The 12,238-nt window shown below is 42.8% G+C and overlaps 1 protein-coding gene across 1 annotated transcript in view; it reads right to left on the reverse strand.

Moving 5' to 3' along the window:
* Positions 1-11,996, reverse strand: part of SMAD5 (SMAD family member 5) — a 51,046-nt gene extending 39,050 nt beyond the window's left edge. Inside the window, exon 1 of the mRNA XM_054568417.1 lies at positions 11,889-11,996. The gene's annotated coding sequence lies outside the window, so the exon portion shown is untranslated. The remainder of the gene's footprint in view (positions 1-11,888) is intronic.
* Positions 11,997-12,238: the final 242 nt, after the last annotated feature.

The raw sequence follows: 12,238 nt of genomic DNA on the forward strand, positions 1-12,238 counted from the left end.
GAAGAGACATGAGGGACATTACAAATGAACGATCAGTAGGACTTGGTGGCCACCTAGAACAGAAACAGGGGCCAGCAAAAAAAAAAGGTAAAGGTTTAAAAGATAAAAGAATAAAGATACCATTTACCTGAGAAGGGGAGTTCTGGTTAAAGCCAGTATGAGGCAAGAAGGTGATGGTGGACAGGTACAAGGAAGCAAGCACCGGTGCGGCTCCAAGCAGACGTGAAATAAAAGCTCAAGAGTAAAGAAATGAATGTGTAGATTTGGGGGATCACATCAATAGAGGTGAAAGTGGAATCTATGAGAATAGATATTTGACTGATTCAAAACTGAGTGGGTACCTAACAAGCTAGGAATACTGTGTGCCTAGGAACTCAGGCTTAAAGGGCACCAGCGGTAACCTCTAAGATCTTAAAGAGCAATGGTGGAAGGAAGGAGGTGCCATGCGGAGCTTCGTGTACAGCTTAGCCATCACTTAGTTTCACTCTAGATTTACTTCCACATGAGAGCCAACAGAGACAGAGCTTTAAGAGGGTAAAAATATGTCCAGCAAGCCCAGAAGGCCAGTAACTGAACATACAGGAAAATGTGCTACTTTTTACATCAGAACTTGGAGGGATTTAAGAAAATAACTATGAACCCATTATGTCCCCTTACCTTGTCCTTTTCATTGTTTACCTCTGGTTTATGAAGATCTGACGAGATGACCCTCTCTCTCATTGATATGTTTTGTCGTTTTAAGAGAAATGGTTTCAGACAGAAAACTGGGATAACAGTAAAATTTAGAAATTAAATTGCTTTGTGTATTAGGTTCCCTGAATTCTTCTGAAAACCTGTAACTATTGATTGAACACTGACAGGACAGTACCTTGGAAATCCAAAGTAATGCAGTGGTACCTCTGCCATAAATGAAAACCTTATAAAATTAAGAGATAACATGCATTACAAAAGAACAGGACATTACAAAATGTACACATTGTCACATAAATCTACTGCTCAAACATCTCTTCTCCAGATGAGCCCTCCCAGAGCACCCTGTCTGGGTGAAATTCCTCTATGACACCCTCTCACTGCATCCCATACCTCCATTTTATAGCACTGAACATATCCATACCCATATTTTTACATTTACCTGTCCAGCCCCGCAAGAATGTAAATGAGAGGAGCCGTCTCTGTTTTCACTCATCACGGTAAACCTAGTGATACAAGTGCTCAGTAACTGTCTAATCAATCAAAGAGAATCTGCATAAAGAGCTTCTGAAAGGATATTAGCAGTACCTCAACCATATTCAAATATCTACCGCAAAAGGCTTAACATTACAAGAGTCACTCATATTTCAAAAGAATTCTCTTCATTATACTTAGGGTTATATGAGTTTAGAAAACAAAATTTAAGAAAAAACAATTAGAAACTAAGAGCAAATACTTTCTGCTCCAAAAAAATATTAGTAAGAATTCATTTATCAAAGCATTTTCTTTTCCTGCATGGAAATCTCTTTTGTACCTCAAAGATGTTACAAATGCCGTCCTTTGCCTGGACCACTTTCCTCAAAGCTCCAACCACTAACTTCTAGTGCGCTCGTGATTCTGGCTTCAACTTGAGATATCTTCCCAGAGACCCCCTGCCCACCCCTTAACCCTATGCAAATACTACGTTCCTCTCCTTCACTGTATTAACCCATCTGTAATTATTTGTTGTTGTTTTTATCTCTCCTACAGGAATGTATTCGTTTATTTATTTATTTATTTTGGGGGGCGGGGGGAGGGACAGAGAAAGAAGGAGAGGAACATCGATGCAGTCGGTTGCCTCTCACACACCCCCAACTGGGGACTGGCCTGCAATGCAGGCATGTGCCCCAAGTGGGAACCGAACCAGCAACCTTCAGTTCACAGGTAGGCACTCAATCCACTGAGCCACACCAGCCAGGGCTAGAACGTAATTTTTAAGAAGCAGTACTAAGCATTTTCAGAGAACGTGTTAAACTCGCTCAAGTTCTTCATTCAAAAGTGTATTTATTGAGGTAGCATCTTAGGAGCTGAAAATCCAGAAGTGAATAAAGAGACCAAACTCCTTGTCTTCACGTAGCTTACATTTCAGTGGAGGGAGAGAGACGAAATACAGTAAGTGAGTAATGGAGCTGACAGGGGAAAAGCGTTACGAAGTAAAATAAAGCACAGGGAGGTGGGTGGGGCTGCTGTGCGAGAGCCGTGACTTTCAATAGGGCGGCTGGGCCGGGCCTCATGGAGGAGGTGCCAACCGAGTCAGAACTTTAAGGCCATAAGAGTGAGCGGGCAGATCTGAGGGACAGCCATTGCAGGCAAAGGCAACGGGCAACACCAAGGTCCAAAGTGGGAGCACGCCTGGCACACTCAGGTACTGCAAGGCCAGTGCGGCCTGAGAATAAGTGAACAAGAAAGGGAAAGTGAGGAAGTGTACCGAACAGGTACAACACGCTGACCGGGTGTGCTGGGTACGACAAGGGCTTTGGCTTTCACTGTGCGTGATAGTCAGACCCCACTTGGGAGCTCCGAGTGGAGACATGAGCTTTTCTGACTTATATTATTAAATAATTACTCTGGCTGATGTGCAGAGAATAAACTGCGAGGCAGGGGAGGCAGGGCGGGTGGTGGTCATTCAGCAAAGGTTAAGCAGGGCGACCCGTTCAGAGCGGCAGCATCCAGGCGAGGCAGGAAGGCTCACAGGAGGGAGCCGGCAGTGGGGCGGGGAGGAGACAACTGCACAGACGTTGCGGGAGATACTCTATCAGGTTTCCTGACAGAATAGATATGGGGAAATAAGAACAGAGGAATCAACGATGATTCTCCGGTGTCAGCCTAGGCTGCTGAAAGAGTGGGATTTGTCATCAGTGCATCTGGGGAAGCCGGACAGGGAAGCTGAAGGAAGATCAGGAGTTACACTTTATCTACATTAAATGTATGGATAAAATCATAAGCTTCACCAGGCTTCCCATTCTAATGAAGTCCCGTTAATATCAAGAACCTAAAGGTCCTGCCTTACCTTGAGGTACGTGAGTAGGGCCTCCTGACCAACTCCCACAAACACACACAAAGCAGCCTCAGCGCTCGCCCGGTCAGACAGACACACGCTGCTCATGCCCAGACTTCAGAGGTAAATTCATCACAGCCACTCCTTCTCTTCCCGCCCCAACATCTCTCCAATTCTCTCAATCCAAAATAGAAGGCAAGCAAATCAATCCAAAAGCCTCACCCAACACTGCTAGCCAAAACAAAATCTCCTGAGCACATCAACCCACACAAGTAAGTGCCCACGTGGGCCACAAGCCACCAGCATCTCAGCCAAACCGGTAAAGAAGAGTTACAGGATGGGGTTTTAAAAAACGAATTCCTCAAAACCACAAAACTTCATGTTCATTAGGTTTGAAAGAAGGGGCCTGTCTCCCACTTTTTAACGAGAATCCGAGGTTACGCAGCAGTTTTGAGAACCAAGGGCCTCAGCATCACTTGCAATGGAAGAAAGTCACTTGCTTATACTCTGCATCCAAGGGTAACTTTTTGGTGGTTTATGGAGATCAAACTTTAATGATATCTTACCCTTGCGGTTCTAATATCAACAGCAGTCACCAAGTATCAGTGAGACGGGCCCCCCATCCCGCTGTCACACCGATCCTAGACCAGGCCTACAACTTGGACCAAACACGTAAGCCGCAGCCATGCTGCAGGCAGAGAAGATAAAGAAACCAAGAGCAAGTTTACCCACAAGCTCTCCTAGACTCAGAAATTCAATTCTTTATAAGGAAAAGAGGCTACAATCACATGAGCATCAAAACCATTTTCTTAGAGAAACATTCAAATCACCACTTTTCCCAGCGGTGACTCCAATTTCCAAAGACATCAAAACCTCTCACGGTGAGCCCTGGCCAGGCAGCCCAGCTGGCTGGAATGTTGTGCCCAACGGTCCAAGACTGCAGGTTTCATCCCCGGTCAGGGCGCATGCAGAAGTCAACCAGTAAATGCATGAATGGGTGAGAAAAAGGTCTGCCAATCTCGTGCTCTCTCCCCTCCCCCAACCCCTTCCGGCTCCTCTCTCTCCATTTAATAAACAAAAAATCTTTTTTAAAAAAGTTGTCATAGTGAATGAGAACCATTCAAAGTCAGGAGCTGAACTCAAGATCCCTGGCACTTTTCACAGCATAATCTTTTTGCCTAGCCTCTCTCTGTGCCCACACAGGTCTATACTTTTTTATCTCCCACATCCAGACTTTTGTTTCCCAGTTTTTAATCACTCTTTAAACTTCACCTGCTCCTCTAAGTCCTCTAATTAAGCAGAGCCTGATCTAGGTGTATCACCCACCCCCACAGAGCCTGCAAGATTCCCTGCATTACTACCAGATGTGTTTGAGTGTACTTGTACAGGCCTGTAGGCACAGGAATAGACACAGAGCTGGTCAATCTTTACAGTGCTTTCCTTTAAATTATAAAATCGTCAAGGGTAAATACCAAACCATTACATTACGTGTCTCTGGAACACAAAGTGCTAACTTGTGTACACAACATACATTCATTCCAATGCTTCATGAAGACGGTCCCCAGACACCTCACGCACACTCCAGAGTTCAAGGCACCGACTCAAACAACAGGGAGCAAACAGGGATCTGGGTACCTTTTCAGCTCTAGGCAGCATTCGTGTAATTCACACTTTCAACTCCAACTCCAAAGGGTGGAAATGGCCAGTGAATTAAGCAGGCACTCACTTTAGTGGGCAGAAAAATATGAATAAAAGAAAAGAAAATGAAGACTACCTTTGAAATATTTCTGTAGTGCCCCCTTTTCCTGGGAACACACAAACCAGAATAACTAGATCTCAAGTTATTCCACCTACCAGATAGATGCTAGGCAAATGCTAGCACATCATGAAAACAAAATTGAACAAAACAAAACTTGCCTTGAAAGCACCAGCCACATTTTGAGATCATAGTTAAATCTGAAAAGTGTGAGGCTTTCCAGGACTCCCGTTGCTATGCTCAGAGAAAGGTGGGAAAGTGACAACAATTTTTTTTCTCACTATAATTTTCATAACAAAACAACATACATAGAAATTGAAAGGAAAAATTCCGTTAAAATCTAACCAGAGAGCAAACCATTTCCAAATTTCTATAGAATATACCAGTCTGTAACTTATGTATATTATAGGCAGAGACTGGTGTACCAAAGAATTCAAGAAAAAACTGGTTTACAAAATGTACTTTAACAACTAGCTTCCAAAAGTGAATTACAATTGTAGTAGTGCACACATAGAATAAAAAAAATTCCTTAAGATCAGCACAGAAATAAATAAGAAAACCTAAACAAGATGGACAAACCTTGAACCAGACTCATCAAAAAAAAGAGAGGACCCAAATAAAATCAGAAATGAAAGAGAGGTAACAACTGATACCACAGAAATGCAGAAGATTGTAAAAAATATTATGAACAACTATATGCCAACAAATTGGACAATCTGGAAGAAAAAGATAAATTCCAAGAAACATATAATCTTCCAAAACTGAATCAGGAAGTATCAGAAAATCTGAATGGACTAATTACAACTAATGAAATTGAAGCAGTTATCAAAACAAACAAACAAACAAACAAACCTCTCCCAACAAACAAAAGTCCTGGACTGGATAGCTTCACAGGAAAATTTTATCAAAGATTCAAAGAACAAACACCTATCCTTATCAAACTATTCCAAAAAATTCAAGAGGAGGGAAGACTCCCAAGCTTATTTTACAAGGCCAGCATTATCCTAATTCCAAAACTAAATAAGACACTACAAAGAAAGAAAATTATAGGCCAATATTCCTGATGAACATAGATGCTAAAACCCTCAACAAAATATTCATAAATTGGATCCAGCGATAAATTAAAAAGATCATATACCACAATAAAATAGGATTTATTCCTTGGATGCAAAGTTGGTTCAAATATCTGCAAATCAGTAAATGTGATATACCACATAAACAAAAAGAATAAAAATCACCTGATCATATCAACAGATGTAGGAAAAGCATTTGATAAAATCCAGCACCTATTCACGATAAAAACTCTCAGCAAAGTGGGAATAGCAGGAACATTCCTCAATGTAATAAAAAGCCCAGATATTACAAACCCACAGCCAACATCACACTCAATGGGCAAACACTACAGTTTCCTTTGAGCATTTCACCACCCTCACTCAACAAAGTACTGGAAGTTCTAACCACAGCAATCAGACAAGAAGAAGAAATAAAGGACATCCAAGTTGGAAATGAAGACGTAAAACTGTCATTATTTGCAGATAACATGATACTATATAAAGAGAACCCTAAAGATTTCACCCAAAAAACTACTAGAACTGAAAAATAAATTCAGTAAAGTAGCAGAACACAAAATAAATATCCAGAAATCAGTTGTATTTTTATACATCAATAACAAACTATCAGAAATGAAAACTAAGAAAATAATCCCATTTACAACTGCATCAAAAATAAAAATAAAGTACCTTGGAATAAATTTAACCAAGGATGTAAAAGACCTATACTCAGAAAATTATAAGACACTGAAGAAAGAAACTGAAGAAGATACAAATAAGTGGAAGCATATGTTGTGTTCATGGATAGAAAGAATTAACATCATTAAAATGTCCATACTACCCAGAGCAATCTACAGATTCAAAGCAATTCCTATCAAGATACCAATGGTATATTTCACAGAACTAGAACAAATATTCCAAAAATTTATATGGAACTACAAAAGACCCCAAATAGCCACAGCAATCTTGAGAAAAAACAAAGTTGGAGGAATCATGCTACTTGATATCAAACTATACAAGGCCATAGTAATCAAAACAGCAAGGTACTGACATAAAAACAGAGATAAAGATCAATGGAACAGAATAAAGAGCCCAGAAATAAACCCCATACTTTCACAGTCACTTAATATTTGACAAAAAAGACCAGAACACACAATGGGGTAAAGACGGCCTATTCAATAAATGGTGTTGGGAAAATTGGACAGATATATGCAAAAAAACCAAACTAGACCACCTTCTTATACCATATATAAGACTCGAAACCATAAAAATCCTAGAAGAAAACATAGGCAGTAAATCTCAGACATTTCTCACAGCAATATTTTTTCTGCTGTATCTCCTTGGGCAAGGAAACAAAAGAAAAAAATAAACAGATGGGACTACATCAAACTAAAAAATTTCTGCACAGCAAAGGAAATCATAACAAAATGAAAAAGCAACCCACTGAAGGGGAGAACATATTTGCCAATGATAACAACTAATAAAGGGTCAATATCCCAAATTTATAAAGAACTTAAAGAACTCCATACCAAAAACAAAACAAAAAAAAAAACAAAAAACCAACCCAATTTAAAAATGGGCAAAGGACCTGAATAGACATTTCTCCAAAGAGAACATACAGATAATGAATAGATATATGAAAAGATGCTCAAAGTCACTAATCATCAGAGAGATGCAAATTAAAACAACAAAGACCTATCACCGCACACCTGTTAGAACAGCTATCATCAACAAATCACCAAACAAGTATTGGAGAGGATGTGGAGGTGCACTGTTGGTGGGAATGCACGCTGGTGCAGCAATGGTTGAAAGCAGTATGGAGGTTACCTCAAAAAATTAAAAATGGAACTAGCTTATTACCCAATGATTCCACTTCTGGGAATATATCCAAAAAAGCCCGAAAGAATATTTGCAATCCTATGTTCATTGCAGCAGCCAAGGTTTGGAAGGAGCTCAAGTGCCCATCAGGAGATTAAAAAAGAGCTGTGGTACATTTACACAATGAAATACTACTTGGCCATAAAAAAGAAGGAAATCTTACCTTTTGCAACAGCATGAATAGACTTAGAGTATTATGCGAAGTGAAATCTAATGAACAAAATAAACTAACAAGATAGAAACAGAATCATAGATGTAGAGAACAGACTGACACTTGTCAGAGGGGAGGGAATTGGGTGAAAAAGGTGAAGGAATTAAGTGTAAAAAAAGATCATAGACAGACAATAGTATGGTGATTACCAGAGGGAAAGGGAATGGGGGGAGGTAGGAGAAGGTAAAGAGGGGTTAAATGGTGATGGAAGGAGACTTGACTTGGGGCGGTGAATACACAGTACAATATACAGGTAATGCATTATAGAATTGCACACCTGAAACCTATGTAGTGTTATTAACCAATGTCACCCCAATAAATTCAGTAAAAATAAAAACATTAATTTCTTCTTCTAAAATACTATCATTAGAAATATAATAAAAGCAAAAGAAAAGTCACTGAATCAACTTCCCTACCACAATGGGGCCAAAAATCTTCTCACCTCACTGACAGAGACAAAAATATATAAAAACTAAAGAGCCCAGAGCCAGCTGATTATTTATGGAAAACCTAATCACTCTGTAATTATCCCATTTTTTCAAAGTTGTAAAATGATAAAAGCTGTTAGAATATGAAGGTAACCTGTGAGAATGGGAAATTAGTTGGTCCTAACAATCTAGCAGTTCTTCAAAAAAATTTTCTATCTTAACCCTCCAACTAGTAAACATATCTCTCAGATTTAGAGTTCTAGATAATGACAATGAACCAGATAATCTAGCACTAAACCTTCTATAACTACTATTAACTTTGAAAGTGGAAAAACAAGGTGTAAAAAGACATGAATAGGTTTCCCAGGGTCATGCATCCTCCTCCTTGGTGAGAAAGTAGCCCATCTCTGTGCAGGCTTCTTGAGTCCTAACCTCCCAGATACTCTTTTCTCCATAACATTCAGGCTGGTGGAGATATTAGAATCATCCCTCAGCCTGCTACTGTCCCTTATAAAAGGACATTTGAATAAATAAACCATTTGACTTCTTTGTGCTTAGTATGGGGAGAGAGAGGAGGGGGAGAGACAGACAGATAGACACACCCTCTAGAAATAAAGCGAACTGGGAAGACTGATAAACCAGGGGAAGAAAGGTAGCTATATCCTAAAGTGTACTCAAGTCAGCTCTGAAATTCACTCAAATGTGTGGCTCACTGCCTAAACCAACATATACATCTGGTAATAATAAACACTGATAAATCATAAACAAAAAGGGCTTTCTTAATTCAAAGACTCCACAAACTATTGATAATATTAAAATTTACATAAAACACAGTCAAACAATTTGTGTGAAATCGATTTTTTAAAATAGTATTTCAATTTAAGTTAGTAAGCAATGCAAAACTGTTGGTATTTTACTGCCTAGTCTTGAAAAGACTAAAAAAGCCAATGTCTTCGAATTGACCAAGTTACAAATCTGTTTTCAGTAGAGAGAAGAAACATATTGCCTCTGTTTAATGCAAAGGACAAAAAAGATCATCCCTGCAAATCATAATGTTTGGGTTCAAGATGAAAACAGGAAACAGACAGGCTGCCCAGGTATAATTATGGTTATAGTCTAATGTGCCTTCAGGTTCAGCCAAGAATTAAAACCCAGTGAAGAGGGTAAGCAGAACATACTTGCTTCTACCTTGCAACAGAAGGCAACTTTTAATAATACTCCCAGCAACATGTTACATAACCAACAGTAAACAACAATCTGATTCAAACCTCATTAGTAACAACATTCTGCCACTGTCTCCCACTGAAATTAATAGCTGACTTTGCCAGAGGGAAAAGAAATGCAGCACATATCAATCTACCCATTTCTGTGGCGCCTACCATAGTGAACCAGACAAGTAGATAATACCACCAAACCTATACAGAGTCTACAAAAATATTCTTTTTTCTTTCCCAGTTCCCTGCTCTTCCTCCTTTTAACCAGATCATAGCATATGGATGCATTTAAATTCCAAGAGGAAAGTCAGTTGAGAAGGCTCATCTAACTCTTACTGCCTATTTCAGCTCTGCTCTGAAAGAAACAGAGGCATAAATGATGGATTTTTGTAGCGAAGATAAACAAGTCTCGTTTATGCTGTAACAGCAGCTGTGTGAAAAGGAAAGGCATAGTGAGGGAGCAGCCACGCAGAGCGGGAAGGAAAGGAAGATGCTAAGGACAGCCACGCAAACTATCATAAACAAAAATTCAATTAAAAATTGAAACAAAATGTATACAACTTTTATGAAGGTTACATGTTAACTTCTCTCTTACAAGTGTTTTGTTTTCTTGTAATCTCTGGGTTTGCCTTAGAGGACAGAAAGTTGCAAAGGAGTAAAAATGTCTGCAAAGTAATTTGTTCAGATCTAAAAATAATTCCTTACTTAACTTGAAACCCACTAATTTGATAACAATAATCGAACCAATAAATGTGAAACAATCACATAGTGTCTAGGTATTGTTTACTCCACAACAGACGGTATCATTGGTATCTAGCAGAAATTTTAAACTACTTGGATGTTACTACAACTACTGGGACTAAAGTTTTCAACCTTTCAGCTTTCAAATGAACATTAACAACTAATTCACTCTAGGCAATCTGGGTACTCTAAGGAAATTCAAGTCCTCCAGTTTGGTTTTTTTTTAAAGAATTTTTAAAAGAATTTTTTAAAACAGCAACTCAAGGACCCTTTCCTTTTCCAACTCTTGGGAGGCCAAGCCACAGCCTCCACCTACCCAGCCTTTGTTGCTAGATAAGAACACGCTTGGTAGTGCTAGGCAACAGGCACGAGTGACAAACTCGTCCAGATTGGAAAACTTTTTCCACAGAAAGATAAGGTAAACAAGATATACTTAGCGCCACACCCATTTCGAGGCACAGGCGGCCAGGAACGCTCTTTCCCCTCCTCTCCAGACCTCCAGCTGGTCAGGAAACAATGCCTCTGCAATCAAGATAGCGATCTGGCCCAGGGTGTCCGGGCATCCCTCCCCTCCGGGCTGGCCCACAGCTCCACTCTCCCCTGCCCTCCAAACCAGAGTTGGGACATTTTGTCAGGAAGCGGGCAAACGTCCAAATACCCAACGATCCTCGTCCCACTTCTTTTTTTGCAACCAAAATCTGTTCTGGCTACCGAGCATGCTCCCACTGAAGGCAGGCGCCAGACGGGAGTTTTCAAAGCTACGGCTCCAAACTCCACAGAGTGAGAGCCGCTGAACGGGGAAGAGAGGAGACGGGGAGGGGGAGAGGGAGACGCCGGAATAGGAACCTGGAGTATTGATACAGGAGGGAAGGACCCGGCCAGGGGCCGAACACGATGAAGACACACGCACTGCTTGGCATTCTCCTCGCAGCTATGCAGAAGTTCTACGTGAAATGAAAGAAATCTCCGCAGCGGCGAAGGCTGGCACGGCAAGTGGCAGAAACCGGGTCTAACACCCAGCTGAGTGCGGTAGCAGGTCACAACTGCCCGGAGTGTAATCCCCACCGATAAGCGAGGATCCTTATCTTTGAAACACAAAGCGACGGCGGCACGGATTCATCAAGCCGCTGGACAGCTTTGCAGCGCAGCTGACCAGGCTGCTCGCCCGAGCACGGCAATCGTCGCGAAGGTGTGCGCTGAGAGTGGTGCTTAGATGAGAACAAACAAACCGATCCTCTGGGCAGAAGCGGGCCCGGGGGCCCCCCCGCCCCGCGGGCGTCCGAACGCCCCCGTGCACGGTTCCGGGGCTTCGGCGGCGCAGGGACCAGGACCAACCTCCGCCCGCCTCCGGACGCCCCCGGCCGCAGGCGAGGCCTCCGCGGCCAGACAGGCTGCCCCGTCCCCGCCCGCCCGGACCCCAGCAGGCCCGGACTCGGCCTACCTCCCGCCCCGCAGGCCCGGGTGGCTTCCGCTCCGGCCGCGGCCGAACGCCCCCGCCTCGGCCCGAGTCCGGCCTCTACAGCCTGAGCGCGAGCCGCGTCCGGGCAGAGCCTGCAGTCCCGGCTCCCGCTGGCCCGCCGGCGCGCCCGGGGCCCCGCACTCACTCTCTGGCCGGTTGGGCGCACTCTCCGGCGCCGTCGCTGCGCTTCCCCTCAGTGCAACTTTATTAGCAGCTCGGCGGCGAGACACGCGCACGGCGCCCGCTCGCCCAGGACCCGGATGAGGGAGGGAAGGAGCCCAGGACTTCCCCCCGCCCCCCACACCGGGGTCGGCGCATGCGCAGAGGCCGCCGAGTGACCGCGGCGGGCGGGCGGGTGGGCAGGGCCGCCTCGCCCCGGCGGCCGAAGGAAGCTCCGGCCTGGCTCAGCTCCCGCCAGCCCTGGTTTCCGATCAGCCCGAGGCTTCTCGCCCCAGAGGCCAGGCTCTGGAGTGGGAGTCGCCTAGCTCCCATCAC

This window comes from Pteronotus mesoamericanus, unplaced genomic scaffold (assembly GCF_021234165.1).
Source record: "Pteronotus mesoamericanus isolate MK-2021 breed Mesoamerican mustached bat unplaced genomic scaffold, CSHL_Meso_final contig_2, whole genome shotgun sequence".
In the NCBI taxonomy this organism is placed as follows: Eukaryota; Metazoa; Chordata; class Mammalia; order Chiroptera; family Mormoopidae; genus Pteronotus; species Pteronotus mesoamericanus.